General features: G+C 40.6%; 1 pseudogene; it reads left to right on the top strand.

Annotated features, from left to right (window-relative positions):
* Positions 1-6,718: 6,718 nt before the first annotated feature.
* LOC119620337 (histone H2B type 1-F/J/L-like) lies at positions 6,719-7,136 on the top strand (annotated as a pseudogene).
* Positions 7,137-12,451: the final 5,315 nt, after the last annotated feature.

Raw genomic sequence — 12,451 nt, 5'->3', positions numbered from 1 at the left:
ACAGGTATGCACCACCATGCCCAGATAATTTTTGTATTTTTAGTGGAGATGGAGTTTCACCATATTGGCCATGCTGGTCTCGAGCTCCAGACCTCAGGTGATCCACCTGCCTCGGCCTCCCAAAGTGCTAGGATTACAGGCGTGAGCTACCACAGCCGCCTCCAAAACAGAACTTTACATTCTCATCCTAAAATACATAAATAAATAAATAAATAAATAAATAAATATTATACTTTATTATTTCCCATCTCAATAAATCACACCACCATTCATTACAGTTACTGTGGCCAAAACGTAGGACTCATGCTTGGTTACTTTATTTTCCTCCCTTTCCTGTCCTCTTTATGTCCGAAATATCTCCCTAACCTAACAACTCTTATGCCTCAAATGTTCTTGCCCACATCATCACTGTGTCTTGTCTGGTTTATTTTAATAACCTCCTAATATTTTCTTTCTTCCAGTTTTGTTTCCACTAAAGGTCAGGGTTAATAGTTACAAAAAAAACAGACATTAACTGGCTAATTTAAGCAGAAAAAGAAATAAGGTTGGGTGTGGTGGCTCACACCTGTAATCCCAACACTTAGGGAGGCCAAGGCAGGAGGATCACTTGAATCTAGGAGTAGTCCAAGACCAGCCTAGGCAACATAGTGAGATCCCCATCTCTACAAAAACATTTTAAAAACTTAGGTATGGTGATGTGTGCCTGTGGTCCCAGCTACTTGGGAGGCTGAGGTGGGAGGATCCTTTGAGCCCAGGGGGCTGAAGCTACAGTGATTCATAATTGTGCCTCTGCACTCCAGCCTGGGCAACAAAGCAAGACCCTGTCTCAAAAAAAAAAAAAAAAAGTTTGGAGGAATACTGCCAGGGAATTTGGAGACAAACTGTGTACAGCATTGGTAAAGTATATAATAGGATGCAGCAGATAAAATAATTGAGTATTATGCAGTTGTTAGAAGCAACATACTGGAGCTCCTTAACACAGCCTCCATAGATACCATCCACAGTGGTCTAGGATGTTGCCACTACTTTTACTGTGAAGCCAAAGGCAACAACTGTTCCAAAGCAAACCTGCAGAAAGGGGGAAACAGAATTTGAAGAAGCCTTTCTTCACTCTCACTGCTACCCTCTGCCCAGACTATAGTCTCCCCTGCTTCCCCCTGCTGTGCCCACTCCCATCTTCTCCCACTCCTTCTCACACACTTTAGTGCAAGACAGTCTCTAGTTTTCCCGGGGGGTTCTTACAGAGGTAGTGGTAATGATGGTTAATTCCTGGAGTCTATGCTTACCTCTTAGTTTATATTTTCTGCAGGGCTGATATCAGAAGAAGGAGCCAGCAACCTGAGTTCACTTGCCATCTTAGCAGTCGCAGGTGTGTTCTGATTCTTCGCAAGTTCCTGCGGTTATTGGAGGATGCATTGTTACTGAAAGGAGGGGTCAGCCTAGAGATATTTTTAAACCCCAAATTGCACAACTTATAGAAAGCTGACTTAGTGCCACCAGTGCAATAACTACAACCCTGGGAAGAGATCTGTAGTGCATCATGGATTAAGAGTCATCTTAATGAACTCAACAAATACAGTTACTTGGCTAGTTATTGTAAGTCCCTCATGTCGCTAGAAATAAAAATGGGGGGAGTAGGCCAGGCGCGGTGGCTCAAGCCTGTAATCCCAGCACTTTGGGAGGCCGAGACGGGGGGATCACGAGGTCAGGAGATCTAGACCATCCTGGCTAACACAGTGAAACCCCGTCTCTACTAAAAAATACAAAAAACTAGCCAGGCGAGGTGGCGGGCACCTGTAGTCCCAGCTACTCAGGAGGCTGAGGCAGGAGAATGGCGTAAACCCGGGAGGCGGAGCTTGCAGTGAGCTGAGCTGCGGCCTCTGCACTCCAGCCTGGGCGGCAGAGCGAGACTCCGTCTCAAAAAAAAAAAAAAGGTGGGTGGAAAAGCTGTCTCTGCCCCCTAGTGGAGAAGGAGAGGAATTATCTCATAATTGTAATATTGGAAATTTAGATAATTGCTTTAATAGAAGCATGCACAAAGTTATTAGGAGTATGGATGCTTAGCAAAAGGATGTCCTCACAGGAAGGTAGCATTTCCGCAGGAAACTGGAAGAATGTATAGAAATTTTCAAAGGAAGCAAATAGAAAGAAAATGTTACAGGCAAAGAGTACAATATGATGCAAAGAAAAAAGGCTTGAGGAATACAGTGTATTTTGGGAAATACAAATAGATCAGTGTTTCTGGAGCATAAACTCTGAGAAAGGTACCAAGAGATGAGATGAATGAGAAGGCAGCCCTAAGGAATTTAGGCTTTATCTTACAAGTCAATGTTATCAACTTTAGAGAAAATTTTAAGAACAGATTAATTTTAACTTTAGAAATTAATAATAAAGATAAACCACAATTAAAAATAAAAGCTGCCTGTAATCCCAGCACTTTGGGAGGCCAAGGCAGGTGGATCATGAGGTCAGGAGATCAAGACAATCCTGGATAACACGGTGAAACCCCGTCTCTACCGAAAACACAAAAAAATTAGCCGGGTGTGGTGGCAGGCGACTGTAGTCCCAGCTACTGGGGAGGCTGAGGCAGGAGAATGGCGTGAACCTGGGATGCGGAGCTTGCAGTGAGCTGAGATCACGCCACTGCACTCCAGCCTGGGCGACAGAGCGAGACTCCGTCTCAATAAATAAATAAATTAATTAATTAAAGCTAAAACACATTCATCTCATATCTATCTGTGGAAGGACTAATATTGTTTGTACCTATTACTAGGGTATAATGGTTAATTATACGTGTCAACCTGACTGGGCCTGGGGCTGCCAGATTAAACATTATTTGTGGGTGTGTCTGTGAGAGTGTTTCAAGATTATCCTTTGAATCAGCAGACCAGTAAAGTAGATTGCTCTCCTCAATGTGAGTGGGCACCATCCAATTTGTTGAGGGCCTAAACAGAAAAGGCAAAGGAGGGAGGAATTCACCCCTCTTGCTACCTGCCTGCCTGAGTTAGTTGGGACATCTCATCTCATCTTCTGCTGTCTGACTGGGATTTACACTTTTAGTCCTCCTGGTTTTCAAGACATCAAATGCAGACTGAATTATACTGCCAGGTTTACTGAGTCTCTAGCATCCAGATAGCAGATTGTGAGACTTCATAATCATGTGATTCAATTCCTAATAATAAACCTCTCTCTCTCTCTTCTGCCCCCACCCAGCTCCCCCTCTCTCTATATATAGTCATAACCCAAATAATGATGTTTTAGTCAATGACAGACCTCATATACAGTGGTTGATCCATAAAATTATAATGAAACTGAAAAATTCTATCGCCTAGTGAAGTCATAGCCGTCATAACGTCATAGTGTAATACATTTCCTTTTCTATGTTTAGACGTGTTTAGATATACCAATATTTATCATTGTGTTGCAGTTGTCTACAGTATTCAGCACAGTGACACGCTGTACAGGTTTGTAGCGTAGGAGCAACAGGCTATACCATAGAGCCTAGGTACGTAGCCGACTAAACCATCTAGGTTTGTGTAAGTACACTCTATGGTGTTCACACAATGATGAAATCACCTAACAGGGCCAGGCACGGTGGCTCATGCCTGTAATAGCACTTTGGGAGGCTGAGACAGGCAGATCAGCTGAGGTCAGGAGTTCAAGACCAGCCTGAACAACATGTGAAACCCTGTCTCTACTAAAAATACAAAAATTAGCCAGGCGTGGTGGCACATGCCTGTAGTCCCAGCTACTCAGGAGGCTGAGGCAGGAGAATCACTTGAACCCAGAAGGCGGAGATTGCAGTGAGCAGAGATCGTGCCACTCCAGCCTGGGAGCCTGGGTGACAGAGTGAGACTCCATCTCAAAAAAAAAAGAAAAAGAAAGAAATCACCTAACAATGGTTTTATTAGAATGTATCTCTGTTGTTAAGCAATGCGTGACTCTACATGTGTATGTATATGTGTGTGTATATATGTATATAATGATATATGGATATAAATGGTTATATATATGTATGTATATACTGGTTCTGTTTCTCTGGAGAACTCTAATACACAAGAGTGTCTTTATGTAGCTCAGTGACATATAGAGAGCCACATTCATTTCTTACTCTAGGTGGCATGTATATGTTGTTTGTCTCAAAGAGTTCTGGATATTAGTAAGAAATAGACCCAGAATTTATGCTTTATCAGATACTTAGCATTTCACATGAATCTCAATTCATAAACTCAGGTTTGCAAGAAGTGTTTTTAAATTTTTTTCATTGCCAAATAAAGCACCCATTTAGAAAAAAAAAATGCATAAAACATAAACGTTTACTTTAGTGAATACTCTTGCATGCAATGAGTACCCAGTTCCAGAAATGGAACATTCTCAGCATCCCATTAGTTCCCCTTGTGCCCTTTACCAGTTGGAGTCGCCTGCCTCTCCCCAAAAGTAGTCATTTTCTTGAGTTTTATGGTAATCAATTCCTTACTTTTTGAATCCTTTTTCCGCCCAATCTGAGAATTTTGTATATATGGAATCATATGTATCTTTTAGCATCTGGCTTTGTTCACATAAGACACTTATTGTCGTTAGCTATAATTTGTTCACTTTCATTGCTATATGGTATTCTATTGTATGAACGTATCATAATTAATTATCCATCCTGTTGTAAATAGACATTTAGTCTGTTTCCATTGTTTGGTTATAATAAATAGGCTTAGCCGGGCGAGGTGGCTCACACCTGTAATCCCAGCACTTTGGGAGGCCAAGGCGGGCGGATTACAAGGTCAAGAGAGCGAGACCATCCTGGCCAACATGGTGAAACCCCCGCCTCTAGTAAAAAAATACAAAATTTAGCTGGGCGTGGTGGCATGTTCCTGTAGTCCCAGCTACTTGGGAGGCTGAGGTAGGAGAATCGCTTGAATCCAGGAGGCAGAGGTTGCAGTGAGCCAAGATCGCACCACTGCACTCCAGCCTGGGCAACAAGAGTGAAACTCTGTCTCAAAAAATAAAAACTAAACTAAAATAAAATAAATTTTTTAAAAATAGGCTTAGCTGAGCATTCTTCTACATGTCCCCTTATGTACATGGTCACATATAGCTGTTGGGTGAATATCACAAGGAAAGCTGTTAGATCATAATACATGCCTATTTTCAACTTAAGCAGCTAATGCCAAGCTGCTCCAAAGTGCTTATACAAACTTACATCAGACAGGTTTGAAACTTGCAGTTGATTCAAATCCTTGCTATAGATACTCAGGTGAATATATAGTTGGATCCTATTGGTGAGTGCGTATAATTCAGTCTGAATCTGAATATATAGTTGGATCCTATTGGTGAGTGGGTAGTATAATTCAGTCTGAGTCTGAACGTATAGTTGGATCCTATTGGTGGGTGTGTGAATTATGAGTGTTTTCTTGATTACTAATAAACGAGATATCTTTTTTTTGGATTTAATGACAATTTGAATTCTTTTGTGAAGTGCCTGTTCCTCTCATCTATTCTTTTCACTAGGTTATTTATCTATCTATTTGGTTCATATATTCTGGATGCTTGTCATTTGTTTGTTATATGTGTGCAAATGTTTTCTCCCAACTTTTGGCTTCTCTTTCTTTGCTTTTAAAATGTCTTTTAATAAACTGAGGTTTAAATGCTGATACAGTCAAATTTAGTCTCTGCCTTATGATTTATAATATTTATGAACTGTTTTAGAAATGTTTTCCTATCTCAAAGACATGAAGTTATTTTTGTGTATTATTTTCTGATAGTTGTATTGTTTGCCTTTCTCACCTAGATCTAGTGTGCACCTATATTGAAATGTTGTATATGTTTTGATGAAAGTTTTGTGTTGGGTGTGTTGTGTGAATTTCCAGTTTTATTGGTCTCCTTATCCATCCTTGCACCAAAACCACATTGTTTTAATTACTCCAGCTTTATCATAAATCCAGCCTAGTAGACTATGTTCTCCTACCTTATTTTTCAAAGCATTTAGGTTATTTTTTGCCATTTGCATTTCTATATGAATTGTAAACTCGGATTGTAAGGTTCTATAAAAAAAATCTATTGTGATTGTGATTGGGATTGCACTAAATCTGTATGTACTTTATCAGTTTAGAGAGAATTGATATCTTTTTATAAGAATTTACTTTTCCAGTTCCTGAACACTGTATATTTTTCTACGTATAAGATCTTCTTTACTTTCTCTCAATAATGTTTTATATTTTAAAAATAAGAGGTCTAGGCCGGGCGCGGTGGCTCAAGCCTGTAATTCCAGCACTTTGGGAGGCCGAGACGGGCGGATCACAGGGTCAGGAGATCGAGACCATCCTGGCTAACACGGTGAAACCCCGTCTCTACTAAAAAATACAAAAAAAAAATAGCCGGGCGAGGTGGCGGGCGCCTGTAGTCCCAGCTACTCGGGAGGCTGAGGCAGGAGAATGGCGTGAACCCGAGAGGAGGAGCTTGCAGTGAGCTGAGATCCGGCCACTGCACTCCAGTTTGGGTGACAGAGCAAGACTCTGTCTCAAAAAAAAAAAAAAAAAAAAAAAAAAAAAGAGCTAGCTGGATGTCCTTGGGCATGATAGTCACTCGCTTGGCGTGGATGGCACACAGGTTGGTGTCCTCAAAGAGCCCCACCAGGGATTGAGAATGATTAAGCACCTATTTGCATAAAAGACCTACAAAAACGGCCAGCTGTGCTGTTAAGCGTCCACTCTTGGGTGTATTCTTATTCCTTCATTTTGTTGCGATGCCTGATCCAGCTAAGTCCGCTCCCGCTCCGAAGAAGGGCTCCAAGAAGGCGGTAACCAAGGCGCAGAAGAAGGATGGAAAGAAGCGCAAGCGCAGCCGCAAGGAGAGCTACTCGGTGTACGTGTATAAGGTGCTGAAGCAGGTCCACCCTGACACCGGCATCTCTTCCAAAGCCATGGGGATCATGAATTCCTTCGTCGACGACATCTTCGAGCGCATCGCGAGTGAGGCTTCCCGCCTGGCGCGTTGCAACAAGCGTTCCACCATCACCTCCAGGGAGATTCAGAGGCGGTGCGCCTGCTGCTGCCTGGGGAGCTGGCCAAGCACGCCGTGTCCGAGGGCACTAAGGCCGTCACCAAGTACACCAGCTCCAAGTAAATGGACGCATGTTCAAACCCAAAAGCTCTTTTCAGAGCCACTAAACAATTTCAATTAAGAGTTTTAATGCTGAGTGCTGCTGTATTCTACGGGAGAAGTGTGGTCAACACAGGTAAAATTCTCCTACATTGCCAGTTTATCCTGTGCGTCTGTTAAACACTAAGATTTTAGAGCTTATTTGTCTTTATAAAGGTGGTGTATAACTACATTGCCCAGGCTGCTGATCTTAAACTCAAGCAAGTTTTCCCACCTCAGCCTTGCCTTGTATTGCTGAGCAGATAATTTGACACAACAGAAAAAGTGGACATTCTAGTTTAGGAACCAAAAATTAAGTTTGCAACCTAGATCCAATCAACTTGGAGCAACACGTCCAGTCTGGAGCTGGAAAATTTGAGTATTCAGGATGACTTGAAAATACATTGAGCGCCTATAATAGTGAACCCACCCTAGATAGCATAATGTGATCTTTGTGGGAGCCTCCTAGAATTTAATGTCAACTGGGATATTGTAGTTTACCAAGTACCTGAGAAAAATTGAAATTTCTTAATAGATAAGGATTAGACGACAAACTATGAAAATGAAAAAAAAAAAATGCCATGGAATAAACCTTTAGTTATTCGACAAGTAATATGAAGGGTTTTAGGTGCCTTTGAAAAAATTTAGATTTGTAAGACAAAGTAGAGCAGAGAATATAAATACTAAAAGGCCTGGCAACAATGTGTCTTTGTTTTTAGGTCATGTTGGTTGGCAGTCAGCAAAAAGGCCAGGCTCAGGGAGTCTTAACTTGAAAACGCTAACAGGAATCAGCAAAACCATGTATACAACTTCTGTGGATTTTTTAAATACCAAGATTGCCAACTGTAATTGTAGGGTAATACAGACTGAAACCTCTACATTCCTCCACCCTCATGGGCATTTCTCTTGAATCATAAAATGTAGGGGTAGCAGGAGGTAAGGGAAGAGTATTTTAAGAACCTAGATCTGAGATGTACCTTCAATTTTTCCTCAAAATATCTGGTGGATGGACTAGTACTTTGAGTTTATTCATTTACTGAGAACCTATTAAATTACAGAAAATACTTAGGAAAGAGCAGTGAGAAAGATAGAAACTATCCCTGTCCTTTACCTGGATTGAAATCTAAAGTGGATATTTATACAATAAACTCACAAACTAAAGAAAGAAACATAAGTCTGAAGGTCATGTTTTTCATTTAACGGGACTGAATTTAAATTGCCAAAAGCTGAATTAACATAATCTTGAAAACTTGCAAGTTCCTGGAGGCAGTTCTGGAGGGAGGGTGGAGCAAAAGAGATAGCAGAAGAGCCAGCTGCATGGAATTCAAAAGTAGATATTCTTGCCTCCTCCCTAGTGGTCAGGGAGGAGGGGTGGGGAGAGAGCAAGAGAGCCATGACAGAGGAAGGGAGAGAGCACAGAGTTCAAGTCTATATTGATTGAACTATGGTTAAAAATAGGGGCTACCCATTTATATTCTCATCTGGCCATGTCTCATCAGTGGTTTACAAAGATTTGATAGAATTGCTTTACTAAAATGTATGACCTCACTGAAATATAGAATACTATAAGACAGCAAATATTGTATATTTATGCAAATAATTTTTTAATAAAAGGTTTTTTTAATGTCAAAAAAAAGAAAAAATAAGAGGTCTCACCCATATTTTATAATTTATTTATCAGTATTTGATACATTATTCTATTGTAATATTTACAACTCATATACAAAAATAACTGGGATAGCATTAGGAGAAATACCTAATGTGGATGATGAATTGATGGGTGCAACAAACCACCATGGCATGTGTAAACCTATGTAACAAACCTGCACGTTCTGCCCATGTACCCCAGAACTTACGGTAATAATAAATAATAATAAATAAAATATATTAAGCTTGTTAAAAAAAATCTGCAGCCTGGATAACATAGTGAGACCCCCATCTCTACAAAAATAAAATATTAACCAGGCATGGTGGTGTATGCCTGTGGTCACAGCTACACAGCCACTCAGGAGGTTAAGGCAGGAGGATTGCTTGAGCCCAGGAGTTTGACGCTGCAGGGAGCTATGATCACGCCACTGAACTCTAGCTTGGGCAACAGTGAAACCCTATCTCTAAAAATAAAATAAAATACATTTTAAAAACATTCTATAAACTATGACTAGATAGGGACTTCTTCAACCTGATAAAACCGCAGAGCTAACATTTTATTTAATGGTGAAAGGCCAGATACTTTTCCCCTAAGATCAAGAAAAGACAAAAATATTCACTCTCACCAGTTCCATTCAACATTGTATTGGAGGTTCTAACTAGGGCATCAGGCAAGAAAAAGAAGTAACAGTTATCGGGCCGGGCGTGGTGGCTCAAGCCTGTAATCCCAGCACTTTGGGAGGCCAAGACGGGTGGATCACGAGGTCAGGAAATCGAGACCATCCTGGCTAACACGGTGAAACCCCGTCTCTACTAAAAAATACAAAAAACTAGCCGGGCGAGGTGGCAGGCGCCTGTAGTCCCAGCTACTCAGGAGGCTGAGGCAGGAGAATGGCGTAAACCCGGGAGGCGGAGCTTGCAGTGAGCTGAGATCCGGCCACTGCACTCCAGCCTGGGAGACAAAGCGAGACTCCGTCTCAAAAAAAAAAAAAAAAAAAAAAGAAAAAAGAAATAACAGTTACCCACACTGGAAAGGCAAAAATATCCACAAACCTATGTCTATACACAGATTACATAATCTTACACATGGAAAATCCAATGGAATCTGGTAAAAAAAAAACTATTGGAACTAATAAATCAGTTCAGCAAATTTGTAGGAAATAAGATCAATAGGCCACATTTTTATAGACTTGCAATGAACAATCTGAAATGAAACTAAGAAAATTTCGGCCAGGTGCAATGGTTCGTGCCTGTAGTCCCAGCACTTTGGAAGGTGGAGGCAGGCAGATCACTCGAGTCCAGGATTTTGGAACCAGCCTGGGCAACATGGTGAAACCCCATCCCTAAAAAAAAAAAAAAAAAAAAAAAAAAAATTTGGCATGCATAGTGGTGCATGCCTACTAATCTCAGTTACTCAGGAGGCTGAGGAGGGAGGATCACCTGAGCTCAAGAAGTCAAGGCTGAAGTAAGCTGTGATTACACTACTGCACTCCAACCTGGGTGACAGAGTGAGACACTGTATCAAAAATAAAATGAAATTTTATTTATTACAATGCATCAAAAAGTATAGTAATAAATTTGACAAAGGAAGTGCAAAACTTATACTCTAAAGGCTATAAAACATTGTTGACAAAACTTAAATATCTAAATAAACAGAAAAAAATCCACGTTTATGGATCAGAAGACTTAATATTGTTAAGATGGCAATATTCCCCAAGTTGATCTACAGATTCAACACAATCCATTTCAAAATAGCAGCTGACTTCACCGTAGACATTGACAAGCTGATTCAAAAGTTCACATGGAATTGCAAGTAAGCTAGAATATCCAAAAATATCCTGAAAAAGAAGGACAAAATAGGTGCAGTCACATTTCCTGATTTCAAAACTTACTAAAAGCAACAGTAATCAAGACAGTGTGGTTCTAGGGTAAGGATACACATGTAGATCAATGGAATAGAATAGAGAATCCAAAAGTAAACCCAAACATTTGTGGTCAACTGATTTGTGACAATGGGGCCAAGACCATTCAATGTGGAAAATACTATTTTCTACAAATTGTACTGGGGCAACTGGATAGCCACCTGCAAAAGAATGAAGTTTTTCCCTTATCTCACACCATATAAAAAATCAACTCAAAATTGATCAAAGACCTTAATGGAAGAGCCCTGCCTCACCTACCTTTTGCACTAGAAATGTTCCCTTTTGCAGGTTTATCACACTGTCTCCTGATCACAAAAGTTTGGGAGCCTTGAAGTCTTTTTTGATTTTGAATTCTGCCCTTTTTAGCCCAAGAGATCATCCTCCCACCAATATAATCCTTTCTAAAAACTAGGAGTTCCTAGGAGTCTGGTTCAGGTTCATTCTATCAGTCAAAAGCCATACTCACCAATCTCTTCCAGACAGGCCATTCCTAGCTTGGACTGTGGGTCAGGAGGCTGCAGGGTGTCCTTAAGATTCTTTAAAGTCTTTTTTTTTTTCTAGTTGAAAGAGTCTATACGGAACTGATTAAAGTCTTAATAAAGGGCCTCTCAGCAACACCCTTAAGATGATCTTTACTCTGAGGTCTTTATTTTTGCTCGTTTTTGTTTTTAGTTTGAGAACATTTTGCCATCTGAATAAGATGGGAAAGAGAAACTACTTTTGGATTTTTTTCAATTAACATTTTTTTTGGTAGAAATGGGGTCTCACTATGTTGCTCAGGCTGGTCTTGAAATCCTGGCCTGAAACAATCCTCTGACCTCGGCTTCCCAAAGCGTTGAGATTATAGGCATGAGCTTTCACACCTGACCCAGTTTTAGTTTTAATCCTAGCAAGCCCTGGTTACTTTATATTCCCTTTAAATTTTGCATACTGAACAGTTTCTTTTTTATTTCATCTTTTGTTAGCCATATTTCTAGTGTAGCCATATCTCGAGTGTGAATCTGATGTAGCTGTATCTCTTAGTATATGCAGCCAAATAAACCATTTGGCACCTTAAACATTCTGCCTGAAAATCTCCTTTGTCAAATCTACCAGTTCATTAGATACATTAGGTACATTCTATTTTTGATGTTGCCAAAATCAACAGTTTCACAAAACTTCTTATCACCACATAATGTGTCATATCTTCTCCAGCTCCAATAACATTCTCTTCATTGTCCTTCAAGCTTTCACTATCAGTCTCTTCATGGCCCTTCCAGTTGCTGCCCACTGCCCAGTACCAATGTCAATGTCACATGTTTTTTTACAAAAGCACTCCTGACTTCCAAGTGACGAATTCATTTTTTGTTATCTACTGCTGCATAATAAACTGCTCCAAAACTTTCCAATGACTTTCAACAACAGGTATTTTATTACAATACATCTCACAATTTCAGAAGTCAGGAATTCAAACAGGGCTCAACTGGGGTGATCTTTTTTTCCACATGACAGTAACAAAGGTTACTCTGTGGTATTCAGCTGGCATCTGGGCTGGTCTGAGCTGGTCACTCATACATCTGGCACTTTGATGGCGAAGGCTGGGCTCAGCTGGGAGCTTCAACTGGAGTGTCTACACGTGTGGCCTCTCTAGCATCACAGCCTCAAGGTAGCCAGACTTCTTATGTGTCAGCTCAGGGATCCCAGAGAGTGTTCTCAGACAGCTGTGCCAAAGGTGCAAGGCCTCTTATGACCTAAGCTCAGAAGTCCTAATA

This window comes from Chlorocebus sabaeus, chromosome 29 (genome assembly GCF_047675955.1).
Source record: "Chlorocebus sabaeus isolate Y175 chromosome 29, mChlSab1.0.hap1, whole genome shotgun sequence".
Lineage (NCBI taxonomy): Eukaryota > Metazoa > Chordata > Mammalia > Primates > Cercopithecidae > Chlorocebus > Chlorocebus sabaeus.
This window is presented reverse-complemented; position numbering and strand designations above follow the sequence as displayed.